The sequence below is a fragment of the Lampris incognitus genome, chromosome 11, assembly GCF_029633865.1.
Source record: "Lampris incognitus isolate fLamInc1 chromosome 11, fLamInc1.hap2, whole genome shotgun sequence".
Lineage (NCBI taxonomy): Eukaryota > Metazoa > Chordata > Actinopteri > Lampriformes > Lampridae > Lampris > Lampris incognitus.
In genome coordinates this window covers 34072326-34093400 of record NC_079221.1, presented here as the reverse complement: position 1 = coordinate 34093400, position 21075 = coordinate 34072326, and the positions used below count along the sequence as shown (strand labels likewise).

The 21075-nt window shown below is 42.0% G+C and overlaps 1 long non-coding RNA gene across 1 annotated transcript; it reads right to left on the bottom strand.

Annotated features, from left to right (window-relative positions):
• Positions 1-29: 29 nt before the first annotated feature.
• LOC130121291 (uncharacterized) lies at positions 30-20945 on the bottom strand. The gene is made up of 4 exons (XR_008811033.1): positions 20794-20945; positions 11806-11979; positions 10229-10321; positions 30-303 (listed from the first exon to the last, which is right to left on the bottom strand). It is a non-coding gene; the product is annotated as an uncharacterized LOC130121291 (long non-coding RNA).
• Positions 20946-21075: the final 130 nt, after the last annotated feature.

The window sequence follows — 21075 nt, the reverse complement described above, 5'->3', positions numbered from 1 at the left end:
ACAAGAAGAGGAAGTGGAAAGGGGGGGGTGGAGGGTAGGGGACCAGAAGTAAAAAAAAACAAATAAAAAATGCAGGTTAAAGGATTCAGATGGGCAAGGAGGAAAAGGAGGAGTGGGATTGCAATGCGGTCGGCTGGCCAGCGAGTGAGCTGTCGCTGCGAGTCAGTGTCACTCCGGCTGAGGCCGACTGCTGTCTTAGAAGTTGTGCGTCCACGCAGGATGCGTGTCAGCTCTCCGTGGAGACCCTGTCATCCAGTTTGAAGTCGACACCACTCCATAGCCAGCAAGGGGAGCCACCCGAAGCTGTGGGAAAGGAGAACATGGCACAGTTTAATGTTTACATTGCCGTCTAAAAGTGAAAAACCCAAACCATACTAAAACAAGGGCTTTGCTCAACTACTGTACTTGTAGTGTGCCACAGTCAGTATTTATCTAATCCAGAGGAATGGATATTTATATATATGTATGTATGTATGTATGTATGTATATATATATATGTGTGTGTATGTATATATATACACTACCGTTCAAAAGTTTGGGATCACCCAAACAATTTTGTGTTTTCCATGAAAAGTCACACTTATTCACCACCATATGTTGTGAAATGAATAGAAAATAGAGTCAAGACATTGACAAGGTTAGAAATAATGATTTGTATTTGAAATAAGATTTTTTTTACATCAAACTTTGCTTTCGTCAAAGAATCCTCCATTTGCAGCAATTACAGCATTGCAGACCTTTGGCATTCTAGCTGTTAATTTGTTGAGGTAATCTGGAGAAATTGCACCCCACGCTTCCAGAAGCAGCTCCCACAAGTTGGATTGGTTGGATGGGCACTTCTTGCGTACCATACGGTCAAGCTGCTCCCACAACAGCTCAATGGGGTTCAGATCTGGTGACTGCGCTGGCCACTCCATTACCGATAGAATACCAGCTGCCTGCTTCTGCTCTAAATAGTTCTTGCACAATTTGGAGGTGTGTTTAGGGTCATTGTCCTGTTGTAGGATGAAATTGGCTCCAATCAAGCGCTGTCCACTGGGTATGGCATGGCGTTGCAAAATGGAGTGATAGCCTTCCTTATTCAGAATCCCTTTTACCCTGTACAAATCTCCCACCTTACCAGCACCAAAGCAACCCCAGACCATCACATTACCTCCACCATGCTTAACAGATGGCGTCAGGCATTCTTCCAGCATCTTTTCATTTGTTCTGCGTCTCACAAACGTTCTTCTTTGTGATCCAAACACCTCAAACTTGGATTCATCCGTCCACAACACTTTTTTCCAGTCTTCCTCTGTCCAATGTCTGTGTTCTTTTGCCCATCTTAATCTTTTTCTTTTATTGGTCAGTCTCAGATATGGCTTTTTCTTTGCCACTCTGCCCTGAAGCCCAGAATCCCGCAGCCGCCTCTTCACTGTAGATGTTGACACTGGTGTTTTGCGGGTACTATTTAATGAAGATGCCAGTTGGGGACCTGTGAGGCGTCTGTTTCTCAAACTAGAGACTCTAATGTACTTATCTTCTTGCTCAGTTGTGCAACGCGGCCTCCCACTTCTTTTTCTACTCTGGTTAGAGCCTGTTTGTGCTGTCCTCTGAAGGGAGTAGTACACACCGGTGTAGGAAATCTTCAATTTCTTAGCAATTTCTCGCATGGAATAGCCTTCATTTCTAAGAACAAGAATAGACTGTCGAGTTTCAGATGAAAGTTCTCTTTTTCTGGCCATTTTGAGCGTTTAATTGACCCCACAAATGTGATGCTCCAGAAACTCAATCTGCTCAAAGGAAGGTCAGTTTTGTAGCTTCTGTAACGAGCTAAACTGTTTTCAGATGTGTGAACATGATTGCACAAGGGTTTTCTAATCATCAATTAGCCTTCTGAGCCAATGAGCAAACACATTGTACCATTAGAACACTGGAGTGATAGTTGCTTGAAATGGGCCTCTATACACCTATGTAGATATTGCACCAAAAACCAGACATTTGCAGCTAGAATAGTCATTTACCACATTAGCAATGTATAGAGTGTATTTCTTTAAAGTTAAGACTAGTTTAAAGTTATCTTCATTGAACAGTACAGTGCTTTTCCTTCAAAAATATGGACATTTCAATGTGATCCCAAACTTTTGAACGGTAGTGTATATAACAAAACAGGCTTGTACTGCTATGTATTAAAACGTTTTTTTCCTGCATCTGTATTGATATATATATATATATATATATATATATATATATATATATATATATATATATATATATATATATATATATATATATATATATATATATATATATTAGGGATACACCAATACTGATACAAATGGAGTACAAATGGCTTGATACTGCATTTTTGGCATGCTGAAACCTGTATTTCCTTAATGATGAAAAAAACTGATTCTATCTCAATTATTTTTGCCCACTGACCCCAAACTAATACTCTAAGTCTGCCCTGTTCAGCCAAAGTAATGAATGGGATCAATACTCAGCATCGGCTGATACTTAAAAGTACTCAGAAATGGTATCAGCAGTGAAAGGGTGATATCAGTCTATCCCTGTATACATTTCCATTTTTCCTAAAAGCTTTATTTTGTCCCTGAAGTTAGAGAGAGCTGTCAACCCTGTTGCCATGCGAAACACAACACGAAGCGCAAACCCCCCCCCTTTTTATCCCCAATTGTATCTGGCCAATTACCCCACTCTTCCGAGCTGTCCCGGTTGCTGCTCCACCCCCTCTGCCAATCCGGAGAGGGCTGCCTACTACCACATGTCTCCTCCGATACACGTGGAGTCACCAGCCACTTCTTTTCACCTGACAGTGAGGACTTTCGCCAGGGGGATGTAGAGCATGGGAAGATCATACTATTACCCCCAGTTTCCCCTCCCCCAAAACAGGCGCCTTGACCGACCGGAGGAGGCACCAGTGCAGTGACCAGGACACATACCCACATCCGGCTTCCCACCCGCAGATACGGCCAATTGTGTCTATAGGACGCCCAACCAAGCTGGTGGTAACACAGGGATTCGATCCAACAATTCCTGTGTTGGTGGGCAACGGAACAGACTGCTATGCTACCCGGACGCCCTGAAGAACCTTTTTCACCAACAGGTACAATACGTTAAGTATTTAGTAATGCCTGAAATGTCCAGCTAAAGTTTATACCTCACGTTAGTGATTTGCTTTAGAAATCAAATCTAGGTGAGAGGTACTGAGAAATTAACCTTCGTCCTTTTCTACAGCATGAAGCCAACCAAAGGGACAGAAATGGCATCTAAACATTGACAGACGATGGCAAAAACAAAAGCTTTCCATAACCGGAAAAGTATGCTGGTGCCAGCAAATACAGGGGCAAATCAACTTAAAAAGGTGACTTGCTGTGGATATGAATGAGAAAAAGTCAACCCCCCCCCCAACTAAGCTTCAAACAGACGTGTTCCCTTTGTTTACATGCACCAAATGTGCGTGCGCCGATTGTGAGGCAAAAAGGGGCCATAAGTCTTGTGTTTGTAAATGTTACTATGTTCATTTTGAAGAGATCATTACAGAGAAATTGATTTAAAACAAAACGAAATGCCTCACAGCTGTTGCGCTGTCTGTTGTACAAATCGTGAAGATGATAAAAACAAGCATCTGCACATTTATTGCATGCCGAAAGCGAAAACTCCAATCGAAAAATTAAGAAGACAGGCATGGATTCATGTGATCCATCGGGCGGCCTGGAAGACATGGTCAGAAGAGCAAATATCAAATGCAAAGATTTGCGGAAAACGTTTCATATCTGGTATGTATCCGTTTCTTACACAAATAAGTATTGTGATTGAACATCCATGTAAGTAACAGCTCTAAATGTGATACTGTCCTAGTAGAGCAACTGCCAAACCAAAGTTTGAGTTGTTAATGCCTAGCCTTCCTCAAGTTTGACAATGATTCCATCAGCTTTCTTGTGTCGTGATCTTTGAGGTCATAATTTGACTTTATACGCTTTCATCTGTGAGTTTCATAGGTATGCACGTTGTTTCTCGGCCATGTTTCACCACATGTTCTGCATGAATCTTGTTTACAATACAGCTTTTATGTCATGCGATAAGGGGTCTATATAATTTCTTCAAGAAATACACTTTCATAACACTTATGTCAACAAAATCCAAAAAAGCTGGGTAAGGAAGGTTTTTCATTCGAAATTTAATTCAAGGGCCAGGGAAACTGCTATAATTATACACAAAGATATTTCATTTGAAATTGAAAAAGTTGTAGCTGACCCGAATGGTAAATATGTGATAGTTTCTGGCAAACTTTTAAACAAACCCATAATCCTAGCAAACATATATGCACCTAACTGGGACAACAATGTTTTTATTATATATTTTTTTCAGCTCTACCCAATGCGGACAACCATTTTTTAATTATTGGTGGAAGCTTTGTGTCCTCAATCCCATGTTAGATCGCTCCACCACCAGACCTCTACCACTGTCCAAGACAGCCAAAGTAATGAATAACTGCATTGAACAATATGGGTTATTTGAACCCTGGAGATTTATTTTCCCAACCAGATGAGAATTTTTTTTTTCTAGCTGGTTCACCACAGCTATTCCCAAATTGATTATTTTCTTCTTGACACTCGGCTTATACCCGTCACTGACCACATTAAGTATCATAGTATTGTCATTTCTGATCATGCCCCCCTTTCTTTTGAATTTTCTTTACCTGAACAACCCACGCCACACCATGCAGAGCATGGCACCTGGACTTTCTTCTACTCTTAAGACTCTATATTTGTTAGGTACTTGAGCACCCAGATTAAGTTTTTTATTGAAACAAATGCTACACCAGCACCCACAGAACTCTCTGGGAAACTCTGAAAGCCTACCTGTGTGGTCAAATTATTAATTTCGCCTCACATAATAAAAAAGAAAATATTTCCAAACTAAAGGACCTCAGTGATAACATAGCCCAATTGGATGCACAATATGCACTTCACCTACCCCAGAACTTTACCAAAAGAGGATGCGTCTTCAGACAGAATTTTACTTAGCTTCAACAGCTAAGGCTGAACATCTTCTTTCAAGGGCTAAATACACTACCTACGAATTTAGGACAAAACGGGCAGACTCTTGGCTCACCAGGCATGCCAAGCGTACATGTTGCGTCAAATTACACAAATACAGACCACTTCAGGTTCCACGGTTACAGACCATATACAAATTAATGATACATTTGCTGAGTATTATGGTAAACTTATACACATCCGAGTGTAATAACGGTCCTGATGAGGCAGATTCCTTTTTTCAAGAACTGAACTGACCTACACTTAGTGATACAGAGAAGTCCCACCTTAATAGCATGTTTGATGATGAAAGAGGTTTGGGGAGCCATCAAGTGAATGCAGTCAGGGAAAACACCTGGGCCAGATGGGTTCCCAGTAGAATTTTTTAAGTTCTCAAATGAACTCTCCCCAATACTCCTGAAAATGTATAATCCATCCCTCTCAGATGGTCAGCTACCACAAACACTGAGGCAAGCCTTAATATGTCTCATCCCCAAAAAAGATAAAGATCCTCTGTGCTGTGCATCCTATCATCTAATCAGTCTCCTTAATGCAGATTTTAAAATTCTTGCGAAATTTTAGCCAAGCGCCTTGAAGGGGTTCTCCCAGCCCTTATTTCACCCAATCAGTCAGGATTTATTCAGGGCAGGCACTCCTTCAATAATACTCGTAGGCTTTTTGATAAAATATACTACACCCAGTCGAAATCTGCTTCACCTGAAGTTGTAGTTGCCTTAGACGCGAAGGCGGCTTTTGATCGGGTGGAAATGGAGTTTCCAAATGCACTTTCAAAATTCGGTTTTGGACCCATCTTTATTTCTTGGGTTAAATTATTATATAACCTGAGCGGAAGAAACAGCCGTTCTTGCAATCTGCTCATCATGCGGCTGGGAGGTTCGTATCCCAGACTCGCCGTAACCGGTAACCGGTCACGGCCAGAGCGTCCACGGGGTAAGGCACTCATTAGGCTACCCTTACCCGAGGGATACTGGGTGTAGATCGGTGTAGTGTTCGGGGACTCATCGTTCTCCAGCGACCCCTCTGGCCCATCCAGGCACCTGCAGCCAAGCAACCGAAAGCATTCTCCCCACGTCTCCTTCGTAGCTTGAAGGTAATGCAATCCAAGCGAGGCTTCAGGATGTAAAATAGCGAGAGCAGCCGACACGAGTTTGAAGGAAGCTGGTGTTACGACTATCTCCTTCCTGTGGAAACGTGAGCCAGGGGAGTTATTCGACAAGAGTTCCAGCCATATGCCAATGGGTTAACCGGGTGGGATAAGGGGAAAAACTAGAAATACATTTATAAAAAATAATTCTATAACGACCCCTTAGCACCGGTTCGAACTAATAAGGTACAATCAAGATAATTCCCTCTACATAGGGGAACAAGACAGGGTGGTCCACTCTCCCCGTTGCTTTTTGATTTAGTGATCGAGCCACTTCCAGCTTCCTTACAACAGTGTGGCTCCTTTGAAGGGATAATCCGAGGTGGTAGGGTAGAAAAGGTGTCATTGTACGCTGATGACCTTCTCTTATATATCAGAAACCCTACACTATCTCATCCCTCTATCCTATCTAAACTGGAACAATTTGTGAATCTCTCCAGATGCAAGTTGAAAGTGCAAAAAAGCGAAGTTTTCCCATTGAACCCTATGGTCCTTGGTATCCCTGCCTCCATGTTCCCCTTCAGGCTATTGACCTCAAATTTCAATTATTTGGGGATTACGGTTCCTCGCGCCTATCAGCTTTTACACAAACAAAACTTCTCCCCTTTAACTGACAAATTCAAACAAAATATGAAGCACTGGCACACATTACTATTATCAATGGCTGGGTGCATTAGCTTGCTTAAAATTAATATTGTCCCGAACTTCCTGTATCTTTTTCAGAACATTCCTATATCCATTTCGAAAAAAACAGTTTAGCTTTCTTGACAGGATGTTCTCTAACTTTATCTGGGATGGCAGACAGCCCCAGATACGTAAGGACTTCCTACAACATCCCAAAGCACTGAGAGGGATGGCTATGCTCACTCTTCTTTACTACTATTGGGCTAGTAATATCCAGAAGGTTGCCATGCATGTTCAAAGCAGCTCGCTTGAGCACACACCTGAGTGGGTGAAGATAGAATCACATGATCTTCCGATTCATTCCTTAGTCACTTCCCCACTACCAATGGTAATTGGCACGCCACACAAAAATCCGGTTACAGCTCATACAATCAGAATATGGACTCAAGTTAGGAAATCTGGTCTGTAAAAAGCCTCCTTAATGACAAGTTAGATATGGCTTTTTGAGCATAGCATGGGAATGGAATTCGATTTATAAAGGAGTTATACTTTGATGGGATATTTGCTTTATTCAATCAATTGGTAGAAAATTTTAACCTACCCCACTCACACTTCTACCACTATTTACAGATTAGGCATTTTGTTCAGAAGGGTTTCCATCCTTTCCCTGAGATACCTCTGACAACATCAATAGATACACTTTTAGCCAGAGAGGCGAGTCTCAAGGGCACCATCACAAGGCTCTATAATAAACTAGCCACAATAATTCCTCAGCCAATGGCTACTCTTAGAAATCTCTGGGAGCAGGATCTTGGTACTTCTCTCCCTAGTGTTCTGTGGGATGCAGTTTTGGATCAGGTACACTCTTCCTCTTCATGCAGTAGACTTGGGCTTATTCAGTTTAAGATTGTTCACCGTGTCCACCTTACCAAAGCTAAATTGGCCAAAATCTACCCCAGCATCAACCCCACTTGTGACAGATGTAAACATGCATCAGCTACCTTGCTGCATATATTCTGGGCATGCCCTGATCTACATATATTTTGGTCAGCAATATTTAAATCCTTAATCAAAATTTTCAGTACAACTATTGATCGCATCCTTTAATTGCCATACTTGGTGTGAGACCGGAACACTGTGACTGGCCATCTAATATGTATAAATTGGAGGCCTTTACTACATTACTAGCTCGGCACCTAATACTCTTAAATTGGAAGAGCTCAAGACCCCCATCCCATGTGAGATGGATCAGGGACATTATGTTTCATCTTAAGTTGAAATAGATAAAATGTACCTTAAGGGGTAACAGGGACAAGTTCAAGAAAGTCTGGATGCCTTTTCTGACTTACTTTGACACTTTAACCAGTATAACAGACTGGGATGCCTCTTGACTCAAGTCAGGAATGGCCCAATTAGTATAGATTGTAAACCGAGAGATTTTTTGTGTATAGGTGAACCATGCTGATTATTTATTTTCCTTGAACTTTTTTTTTTTGCCTTTGATTTAGCTGTATGTGATTTCATTATTTCTTTAATCTGTATTTCTCCTTGAGGATATGGGAATGTCGGGAGGGGGTTGGGGGAGGGGGTTAATTGTGTTAAAATTTTCATTATGTGACTTGTCCATCCAGCCATCCATTGTCTTAACCGCTTATCCTGCTCTCAGGGTCGCGGGGATGCTGGAGCCTATTCCAAGGAGACCATGGGAAGAGACGGAATAACAATGAATGAGAGAAATACATCGAATCCTCTGAAGGAGGCCCCTAAATAAAATGATGAGGGAGATTGGACTACAGGAGATACAGGAAAAAGCAACAGTGAATAACTCACTGAAAACCATTCAGAAAACCATACCAACCTATATTACCATTTTTTCCACAAATATGAATGGATCTGACAGCAGCCTAGGCGGTAAGTCCAGCAACAAAACTGTATGAGATAACTCCCCATTGTTTCTTTGAGGAGAGAACATGACTCAGATTTCATCATGATTATGCTACAAGTTCAGAATTCTCAGGCTTTTGGAGAGGCTTAGGTGGTGATGTCGGCCAGGTCCTTTTTGCTTAAGATAATAATAGAGACTCTCAAAAAGCTTAGGGAAAACACCAGAAGCAAACATACCACTTTAAATCTCATTAAGAATGGTATATCTAAATAAAAAAAGAATATTCAAACTCGTGGAGAAGTCTTATTAAAATAACAAACAGACAACAGACACACACACATCAAAGTGGATGGTTCACGTAGTCTGGAAAAGAGTTAAAGAACATGAACGGCAAGAGAGACCTGCACGTTTCTAAAACAAAAGACCTAACCACACCACAGTTCCACTTTCACATGCCAAGCAGTTTAACATCATGATTTAGGCTTGGCGGGACATGAGGATTTTTTTCCCCTTGCTTAAAGTTGGTGGAGCGCAACAACAATCCCAGAATGACAGAACAAACTGAAAATCCCTTCTGCTCCACCCTTCCTTCAACCCAAAACATCCTCGAGCTGCTCTTCAGATAGCCTCAGATTGGTTCTTTTTTCTTTTTCTTTTTTTTTCTGACATCATTCCACTGGGTGGGGTACCCTGTTCACAAATTGCCCCACCCCAACTGAAGAAATACAGACACTTAAAGGTATCTAAAACAAACTTGGACCTCCTCTTCACCTCATTTCATGGAAAAAACTGCTTCCCTTCATGTCGAGTGCCCAGTTAATAATTGTATCCTGGGCCTTTGTGTGTGTGTGTGTGTGTGTGTGTGTGTGTGTGCAAGGGGAGGAGGTGAATGGGTCTTTGTGTGTTGCGTGTCTGCCTGTGTCTGTGTGTGTGTGTGTGTGTGTGTGTGTGTGTGTGTGTGTGTTTAGAGGCTTGGAGGGTGAGTCATCATTCCAACACACACACACACACACTTTCCCTCTCTGCCTCTTTTTCTTTCTCGGTTTCTTCTGGCTGACACAGGCTGGTTCCACATATGCACAACTTTCCATGTATTTATACATGACAGTTAGCCCATCCCCTCAGTGCAGACATGGACTCATTAGGTAAGGACTATTTGGGATTTTGAGAAGTTTAACATCAGTAAGCGAGATAGCCAACTTAAACAATCAGAAAAATTCCTCTAAAGTTGTTAACGATGGGGCAAGACGACAACACATCAATGACATTATCCATGTTGAAGCTCACAAGGTATTTTAAACATCAAGAATGACACATCAGATTTTTCTACAGATGAATAACACCATGAGCGCCTGACTTCACTGACACTTCAAACTTTGGCATTCTCCTGTAAACGCTCACTAATGATTAATGGAACTTTATGAGCCTAAGGCGTGTTTAAGAAAATGAGGATGAGATAAATGGATTGTGTGACACAGTAACACAACACTACTATAGTTTCAGAGTTCCACTCACCTTAAAGGTCTAAAATCCTTTTGTCAAAGACAGTCATGCCCCCAGGTAGCAGTCCTTCTACAATCCAGGCCAAAATCAACTATATGAGCTAATCTGCACCACATACCCCCCAAAAAAAAACAACAACAAAAAACACACACACACACACACACACACACACACACACATTGTGTTACCCAGTCTAAACCAATGATAAAAAAAACATGCCAGTAGTCATTACCTTCCTTAAAGTGACAATGACCTTTGGACACACACTGTGACTAAAGCGTCACATTTCTTTCCATTTCCGGATGGCTCTGTTGACCCTTTACTCAGAATACAAGGCAAGGGAGAGCTGAGCACAGGGACTACTGGAGATTCATAGCGTGGGAGCTTAGGGGGGACTTAAGTTACAATTCTTCTTGTGCAACATGCCAGACTTGTATAGCCAAATATCACATTTTGGCACTATTGCTGAGCCAGTGAGTCATCACAGTGACTAGAGGCAAATGTAGTGCTGGGTTATTCACTTCCAATGATGCAAAGTGACCTTGCTAATATTCTATGGCGCTGCTATTGCTTGGTGTTCTAGCAGATCACAGAAAACTTTTCTTGAAGAAAATTAGACCAGATTAGCGGAATGCACAAGCACCCATCTTGGGTCGATCTCTCACTCATGACTGGCCTCAGAGCTGAAAGCCTGGATAAGGAGGGGGCTGGAATCCATCCAAGCTGACTTCAGGTTGCGATTCAGAATATAGTTTCACTTTCAGACAAAAGGAGCAATGAACATTCAAATAAAATAAAACAGCAAACAATACTGTTTAAGTAATAATGTAATATAATCACTGGCATATATCCATGTATCTCATATGGCAGTGATGTATGCTAGGGATGGTCCTTTTAACTACCACGTTTCAGCCTTCATGATAGATCTATCCCTCACAACAGCAGTGTGCCATTTCAATCTGAAAATTACACTTAAGCTATTTGTATTTTGTACAAAAAAAATCCAACGCAATGTGATTTACATAATTAGTTAAAAGTACATAGAAAATAAAAGTACATGAAAATACATAAAATAAAATAAATAAATTTAATTTAAATCAATATTAAAACAATTGATTGAATCAAGGAAAAAAAATAGTACCATATAAACAGTACCAACTAAAATGTCACTAATTATAATCAAAAGTAAAAAAGTCCAAGTTTTTTAGTGAACATGATTTAGGTCTCCTCAAATCCACTGAGAGGCTGCTCCAAAGTTGGGATCTAAAGAATATAATAGCAGCCTCGCTCTAAGTCTAAATCCTTGTTTTAGCAGTAGTTGAGAGGGGAGACTAGAAATTCAGAGATTTACCAGGATACTCTGATTTCACTGATATACTCAGGTGAAATCCAATTACTTCAGTGGACAAAGCACAGCAACACCATCCCTGTATTGGCCCGCGACAAGATCTGAGGCCAGAAAGCAGGTTTTCGTCACGCCTCAAATCAGCGTGGTGATTTAAGTTGATTCGCATCCACCTGTCTATCAACTAGACGAACAAAAAGAGAGACTGAGGGAGTGAGCAGGTCTATAAATAACACCTTCTTACCTGATCAGTGGCTTGTGAGCATCGAGGCTAAATAGCAATGCTGGCTCTGGTCCATGAGCAGAGAGAGCCCTGGCACTTGGCCCCCACTGTTCCAAAGGCTTGCAAGTAAAAGTGGCCAGGAGGGAACAACTTAGCCTGAGAGCCTTTCACCTTTGGCTGGACGTCAGCCACAACCTAGGGAGGTAACAAGAGAATTTGGCTTTAAGCTCTGTGGTAGTTTACACTGCACAGGTCATGTAGACAGCTACAGGGTTGTTGGGTTGTGAAAATTTTGTGGATGGAATCTTGGAAGCTGGGTCGGAAAGGAAATTAGGACGTGACATCTGAACAGCATGTTATTGTAAGGCTTCAGGGAAATTGTTGTGGAAATACTTAATCATGCATTCAGTAATTTTTAAGCTTAATAAATGTATTCTAGATATACTGTGTGTGCAAGAGACCAGGTGGAAGGGGAGTAAAGCCAGGAGCATCAGAGGTGGGTTCATACTCTTCTACCATGGTGCGGATGGGAGGAGAAATAGCGTAGGGGTAATTCTGAAGGAAAAGTATGTCAAGAGTATGTTGGAGGTGAACAGAGTGTCGGAGAGAGTGATGAGTATGAAGCTGGAAATCGAAGGTGTGATGGTGAATGCTATCAGCGCATATGCCTTGCAAGTTGGGTGTGAGATGGAAGTGAAAGAAGCATTCTGGAGTGAGTTGGATAAAGTGGTGGAGAGTGTACCCAAGGAGGAGAGAATGGTGATTGGAGTAGACTTCAACGGGCATGTTGGTGAAGGGAACAGAGGTAATGAGGTGGTGATGGGTAGGTATGGTGTCAAGGAAAGGAATGTTTAAGGACAGATGGTGGTGGATTTTGCAAAAAGGATGGAAATGGCTGTGGTGAATACATATTTCAAGAAGAGGGAGGAACACAGGGTGACGTATAAAAGTGAAGGAAGGTGCACAAAGGTGGACTATATCTTATGCAGGAGCCACGATCTGAGAGAGATTGGAGACTGCAAGGTGGTGACAGGGGAGAACGTAGCTAGACAGTATCGGATGGTGGTCTGTAGGATAACTTTGGAGACAAAGAAGAGGAAGAGAGTGAAAGTAGAGCCAAGGATCAAATGTGGAAGTTGAAGAAGGAAGACTGTTGTGTGAAGGTCAGGGAGGAGTTAAAACAAGGCACTGAGTGGTAGTGAAGAGTTTTTAGATGGCTGGGCAACTACTGCAGAAATAGTGAGGGAGACCTCTATGAAGGTATTTGGTGTGTCATCTGGACAGAGGAAAGAAGACAAGGAGACTTGGTGGTGGAATGACGAAGTACAGGAAATTATACAGACGAAGAGGTTGGTAAAGAAAAAGTGGGATAGAGAGATGAAGAAAGTAGACAAGAGTAAAGGAGATGCGGCGTAAATGAAGAGAGAGGCGGCAAAGGCAAAGAAGTACGGCGAGTTGTATGAGAGGTTAGACCCTAAGGAAGGAGAAAAGGACTTGTACCGATTGGCTTGACAGACAGACCAAGCTAGGAGGGATATACAGCAGGTTAGGTTGATTAAGGATAGAAATGGAAATGTGCTGACAAATGAGGAGAGTTTGTTGAGAAGGTGCAAGGAGTACTTTGAGGGGCTGATGAATGAAAATAAGAGAGAGAGAAAAGGTTGGATGATGGAAGGATAGTGAATCAAGAAGTGCTGTGGATTAGCAAGGAGGAAGTGAAGGCAGCTATGAAGAGGAAGAATGGAAAGGCAGTTGGTCCAGATGACATATCTATGGAGGCAATGAGATATCTAGGAGAGATGGCAGTGGAGTTTTTAACTAGACTGTTTAACACAATCTTGGAATGTGGCACGATGCCCAAAGAGTGGTAAAGAATCATACTGGTACCGATTTTCAAGAATAAGGATGATGTGCAGAGCTGTAGTAACTACAGATGTATAAAGTTGATCAACCACAGCATGAAGATATGGAGAAGATTAATGGAAGTTAGGTTAAGAGGAGAGGTGATGATTAGCGAGAGCAGTATGGTTTCATGCCACGAAACAGCACTACAGATGCGATGTTTGCTTTGAGAATGTTGATTGAGAAGTAAAGAAGGTGTTACACTGTGTCTTTGTGGATGTAGAGAAAGCATATGACAGGGTGCCGAGAGAAGAGATGTGGTATTGTAGGAGCAAGTCCAGAGTGGCAGAGAAGTATGTAAGAGTGGTGCAGGATATGTATGAGGGCAGTCTGACAGCGGTGAGGTGCGCGGTAGGAATGATGAATGGGTTCAAGTTAGAGGTGGGATTACATCAAGGATCGGCTCTGAGCCCTTTCTTGTTTTCAGTGTTGATATACAGGTTGATGGACGAGATCAGGCAGAAGTCTCCATGGACTATGATGTTCACAGACGACGATTGTGATCTGAGAGTAAGGAGCAGGTAGAGGACAACCTGATCGGGTGGAGGTATGCACTGGAGATAAGAGGAATGAACGTCTGTGGGAGCAAGATGGAATACATGTGCCTGAATGAGAAGGAGGACAGAGGAATGGTAAGGAGTCAAGGAGTAGAGGCGACAAAGGTGGATGAGTTTAAATACTTGGGGTCAACTGTTCAAATAAACGGGGAGTGCAGAAGAGAGGTGAAGAAGAGAGTGCAGGCAGGGTGGAGTGGATGGAGAAGATTGTCAGGAGTGATTTGCAACAGAAGGGTACCAGCAAGAGTTAAAGGGAAGGTTTACAAGCTGGTAGTGAGCCCAGCTATGTTGTATGGTGGCACCGACGAAAAGGCGGGAGGCGGAACTGGTGGTGGCAGAGTTTATAATGTTAAGATTTTCATTGGGAATGATGAAGAACAGGATTAGGAATGAGTATATTAGAGGGACCGCTCAGGTTGGACGGTTTGGAGACAAAGCAAGAGAGGCAAGATTGAGATGGTGTGGACATGTGCAGAGGAGAGATGCTGGGTATATTGGGAGAAGGAAGCTGAAGATGGAGCTGCCAGGCAAGAGGTAAAGAGGAAAGCCAAAGATGAGGTTTATGGATGCGGTGAGAGAGGACATTTAGGTGGCTGGCATGACAGAGGAAGATGCAGAGGACAGGAAGAGATGGAAATGGATGATCCACTGTGGCGACTCCAAATGGGCGCAGCTGAGAGTAGTAGTAGTAGTAGTAGTAGTAGCGGTAGATTCTGTTGGTCTATGTGTTTGCCTGAACATGTCGTACATATCAGGAAAATATGAAAAGCTTGGTTTATAATGTGGACCGTGGAGGGAGAATAACAGCTTGACTCCCTGCTGGTTGTGATAAATCTTGAGAAAACCATTATTTAGGCCTAAATCCTCACCAAAACAGTGTTTTTTGAACTATGTTAATATGTATAACTGAATATGGAGCTGCCAGGGAAGAGGAAAAGAAGAAGGCCAAAGAGGAGACTTATGGATTAGATGAGAGGACATGCAGGTGGCTGGTGTGACAGAGGAAGAGGCAGAGGACAGGAAGAAATGGAAACGGATGATCAGCTGTGGTGACCCTTAACGGGAGCAGCCGAAAGTAGTAGTAGTAGGCTAGATGGAAGCCACTCGAGTGAAAGGCATGACAGCCCGCTTGGAGTTTGCCAAACGACATTTAAAAAACTCAGAGCATGAGGAAAAAGATTCTCTGGTCTGATGAGACCAAAATTGAACTCTTTGGGTAGAACTCCAAGCACTATATCTGGCGAACACCAGGCACTACTCATCACCTGGCTAATACCATCCCTGTGGTGACGCATGGTGGTGGCAGTGTCATGCTATGGAGTTGCTTCTCAGCATCAAGGACAGGGAGACAGGTCAGAATTGAGGGAAGGATGAATGTAGCCAGATACAGAGAGGTCCTTGAAGAAAACCTGCTCCAGAGTGCATGTGACCTCAGACTGCAGTGATGGTTCACCTTTCAGCATGACAATGACCCGAAGTGTACAACCCGAAGCATACAACGCTGAAATGGCTTCGAGACAAGTCTCTGACTGTCCTTGTGTAACCCAGCCAAAGAACAGACTTAAACCCCATAGAACATCTGGGGAGAGACCTGAAGATGGCAGTTCACAGATGCTTCCCATCTAATCTGATGGAGCTTGAGCACATCTGCCAGGAAGAATGGGATAAAACAATCTAATCTAATCTAAATAAACTGCCCAAATCCGGGTGTGCAAAGCTTGCAGACTTACCCAAGAAGACTCGAAGCTGTAATTGCTTGCAAAGGGGCTTCTACAAAGCAGTGAATTAAAGGTCTGAATACTTTTATAACTGAGAGATTTCGGGTTTTTGATTTTTAGTAGATTGGCAAAAAAAATAAAATCTAAAAACATGTTTTCACTTTGTCAATAACCACTTACTATAATATTAAGTCAATATAATTAGTATAGACTTATGGGGAAAAATGGCAATTTTATCCATTTAAAATTAATTCTACATCACAATCAAGTGTGCAAAAAGTCAAGGGTTCTGAATACTTTCTGAAGCCACTGCATAATGGCCTGCTCCAGTTTGCCCTGTATCTGTACATGGATCAAGAAAAGCACAAACAGTGAAAAACCAGGCCATGGATGAGCACCTGCACAAGCACAGTTCAAAATAACTACCGGCAGCTCTGAACAATGACTTTAAAACACTCTACATAATGCACATGGCCATAAAACAGTCATCTTTTAGGAATTGACATACTATTTCTATTCTATCTGGTGTATGACTTGTTTGATTTTAACAAAAGGCATTGAATATTCCTGTGTTAAATTCGATCAAAAATTGTATTTACCAATAACCCCAAAAAAGAGGGGTGCAAAGTGGTCAACAATATTCGTTGAAAATATAAAATACTACAAGATATATGTTCTATGCTTAAATAAAGAATATAAAGCATGTTGATTAACTCAAGTGACTGTGATTAAAATCCTTTACACATTTAAAATGCATATTAACATGAAAATCAAAGCACCAGAAAAATATTTTTAAAATGAAAAAAATGTGGTGTTTGGTGAACATGTGTATTAATTTCAAAGTACTTCATGAAGATTTCCCAATCTGACAGGGCTGTACTGGTATGACATGGTGGGTAGATCTAAGGATCAGTATCACAGACAACAAATACAAATCTCCAGCAAACAAACTCCAAAGCCAAGAACCATTTCCAAAATTGGATCAACAACTCAATACATCTGTCTTTTCCATATTAAAGTATTAAAGATCTCTCTTATGGAAAGCAATTATTTATGTTCATCCAGTAATCACAGTGTGGGTCTCAGAGTCAATCTCAGCAGTGAGAAAGAGGAATAGATCCCTACAACCCACTGCTTGTAAAAAAACAACCCATGTCACTTTCACATGTCACTTTCACATAGTGCTGGGCAATGCAGAAAATATTATCATGATAATGTGAAATTTTACACTATATTGACATACATCAGGATATCTGCTTATACGCAGAAAATTACCATGTTAAGAATTCAACTATGGTTCCACACAATGAACTTTTTGGTAAGGCAAGGCAAGGCAAGTTTATTTCTATAGCAAACTATAATATCAAACCAAAATTTAGTTTACAAATAATACTCCCTGAAATTTTGTGAGAAAACAGACTCTCATTGTCATACATTTTGTCAACAAAATTGAGTATCACAGTATGACAATCTCTGAATTTCATACTGATACAATACCCCTGAAAGACAATGAATTATAATATTGAATTATTGCCCAGCCCCACTTTCAAACCAACATTTTTACAAAAATACACCAAGTGGTCAGATCCAAAAGTAAACTAAGTGCTGCTTTGAATTAAATAGAGCCACGCTTGTACAAAGAACACCGTTGTTTGGGCCGCATGAAACCACAGAAACCACCGGGCCACAGGCATTGCAGGCATGGTTCCAGGATTATTTAGAGAAGTGCTAAGATACACTCCTCCTCATTCTTGCTTTACTGTCCATTTTATGGAAGTGAAGACAAACACATTGAGCATTCTGATGGTATAGCCATCATGTGACCTGCTTTTATTTGTAAGGAGGTGGAAAATTAAGCAATAGCAACAAGGACGTTCAAGGTAGCAGCAGAGGACCTGGCAGAATTACCTCGCCTGCATCTCAGTTAAGAGAAGACAAAGGAGCACACACCGTAAAGGATGGGCTCACTTTTTTTTTTAACCTAGACCTCATTAAACATTGCCATGCATCATTTAGAATCAGAGACGAAAACTTCACAGACTGTTTCAGAACTGATCATGTATGCAATAATTTATGCCTTCAACAATCATTTATGCTTTCAAAGACCATGGTAGATCTCTCAGTCCTGAAGCTCTGAGCAAAGTTTTAGTTTCTTTGATTCTAAATTATGCCTGCAGTGTTTTGATGAGGTCTGGGTTCAAAACAAGTGAACCTATCCTTTAAGAGAAGCCAAATACGGACCTGCTTTTATGCTTGATGTGAGGCTAGGCAAGAAAGGATGCCATCATTTCTTTGAAATGACAGGGTTACAGTTTGACATACCTAAGGTCGTATTTTGACAGCTTTCCTTAATCTATCTCTTAACCACAAGTGCACCTTGACCTTACCTGCTTAGGCTCTAACAAACTGCAATAAAATGTTTTTCCCCCACAAAATAAAAATTCAATGATTTTCTTAAACAATACCATGTGAATCATTGTTCACCCATGAGCAGAAATTCATCTGCAACAAAATTATGGCACTGGATCAATCTATTTCCAACTGACCAACACAGACTCAAAGTCTCAAGTAGAATGTAGAAGTAAAACATTTTTATGGTAAATTTAGCAAAATAGTCCACTAGGCCTTCAACAGACTATGGTCCAGGTACACACAGACAACGATCTCCCTGCAAATACAGCCTTCTTCTGTTGTTGCTCGACAAACAACAGTTTGACAGAAAAGGAGTCTCAGCATTTCAGGCTTAATCTTTTAATTCCAAATATGTATGGGGCATCCATCCATTCCATTATCCAAACCACTTATCCAATTTAGGGTCGCGGGATGCTGGAGCATACCCCAGCAGTCATTGGGCGGCAGACGAGGAGACACCCTGGACAGGCCGCCAGGCCATCACAGAGCCGACACACACACACATTCACACCTAGGGACAATTTAGCATGGCCGAGTCACCTGACCTACATGTCTTCGAACCGTGGGAGGAAAGCGGAGCACCCGGAGGAAACCCACACAGACACGGGGAGAACATGCAAAACTCCACACAGAGGATAACCTGGGATGACCCCCCAAGGTTGGACTACCCCAGGGCTCGAACCCAGGACCTTCTTGCTGTGAGGCGACCGCGCTAACCACTGCGCCACTATGCTGTGCCCTGTGTATGGGGCACAGTTCTGAAAATAAAACTGATCAACTTGTGACATTCAAAATACCTTTCATTTTCAGGTCACATTCTTTGTGGTCATAAATGCCAGTAAAATAAACGCAAAGTTCAGCAGATTACAATGCAGGAGGTAAGCCTCGAGTAAGATAAAAATAGTATGTCAGGGGTTAGCAAATGCTCAGTCCCAAAACTCTTGACTGTTACAGTCTAAGACTGCAGCATCTATTCTACTGCAAGTCTGCCAGTGAACTACATGGGACCTCTTGGCAGTGCATGACCCTCGATCATTGGAGCTGCCTTAGAAAAAAGCATTGATATGCTCTAGTTAGGATGGCCTGTACTGTCTGTCAGCTTTTAGATTTCAGTGACTCCATTCTGTCCAGTGAATTGCAGCGAGGTGGAGTGAAAAGGTTCATTTCACTCATGCAAGACCTGTATAGTTTCCCTTGGGCAAAATACTAAATGAATAGTGTTTGGTCAGTAGAGGGGTGTTGAATGAATTCAAGTCTGCATTATCATATCAATGAAAAATACCCAGCATGAGTATTGAATGAAGTACTGTAGTGAAATGCCAATTCCATTTTCTCCTATGGATGATTATGGTCACAGTAATTTATTTGAGGTTTGGAAAGTAATCTATCTACCTCTACACCTCAAATTACCCAACCAGGCTGCATGGTGGTTTAGTGGTTAACACTCACCCAACATCAAGAGGGTCTTGGGTTCGATTCCAGCCCATCAGGGTGGTGTTTGCATGTTTGCTTTTGTTTGTTTGCATTTGCTCCCACATTACAAAGACTAGGTGAAAGAGTATCTACACAACACCATAGACGTGACTGTGTGTGCGTGTTTTGATAAACTCGTGATCGGTGCAAGGCGTCTCCCTTCCTTCTGACTGATGCCTGCTGGGATAGACTCCAGTCCCCTACAACCCAGAATTAGATTTAAACGACTATATAGATGGAAATGAACAATTCTGGTACAGGTCTTTTATCAAGAGAATTCCTCAACTGTTCATGTGTAATTCAAAAAGGTGTACTCAGAAAGACGGTGCAGGACTGGATCAGTTTAAGGTGGAATGGGTCCGCCAGCTTTGATGGGCTGGTCAAAGCTTTGGTGCAGTCATCTGCCACAACTCACAAGGAGAGAGACAGGTGTCAAGACATTCCCTAACCTTTACATGTTTGACATGATAAGAGATATTTCACTCAAACATAAAAGGTACCTAATCGTGTCACGGTGGGAGTTGATGTTTTGTTTTAAGGTCGGGTATCCCATCCATTCAGTATTTAGTGGTATAAGAAATACCCGATAAAGCTAACCTAACGCTAGCTTGCTTGCGAATACATCACTTGATGTTATGGTTTCGGTGACCTTGCTGGAACCTGGTTCACTTGCAAACCGAAAGGCAGGGTTGTGCTGGATTTGGGACTGAACTCTTCAGCATACACACTTGCACGTTATCTACACCGACTACAGAAAACGATCAACACAACATATCCACGGTGCGCGGGTTTACAAAGCTTGTTGTTGCTAAAATAGCTAACTAGCAGCAGCTCATAACCGCGGACTGTTTCCCTCATACTCCTGACGTGACTAGTCAAGACGCCGAGACGCTTGAACACCAAGTTCCCATGCGGCCGTCTTCGCCGGTCCGTCACGAAGTACTCACCTCGGATATCTGCAGGATATCTGCGATAGCTTCGGCTGCTACGAGGCAGTGATTCCCCCCAGCTACCAGCTAGCTTGTGGCTAGCCGCGCTAACAGCCAGCTAACGCTTAGCCGCTGGTCAAATCCAAGGCAGCGCAGTAGGCGGGTGGTAATTGGACAAGTTGCCCCGAGACAAGTCGTCTTACTAGAAAAATGTCCGCTTGAGAGGCAAGGGAAATAACTACTTCTTCGTTTGACGTGCCACGCAGCCTGTGGATGGATATTTCAGATTTCACAATCACT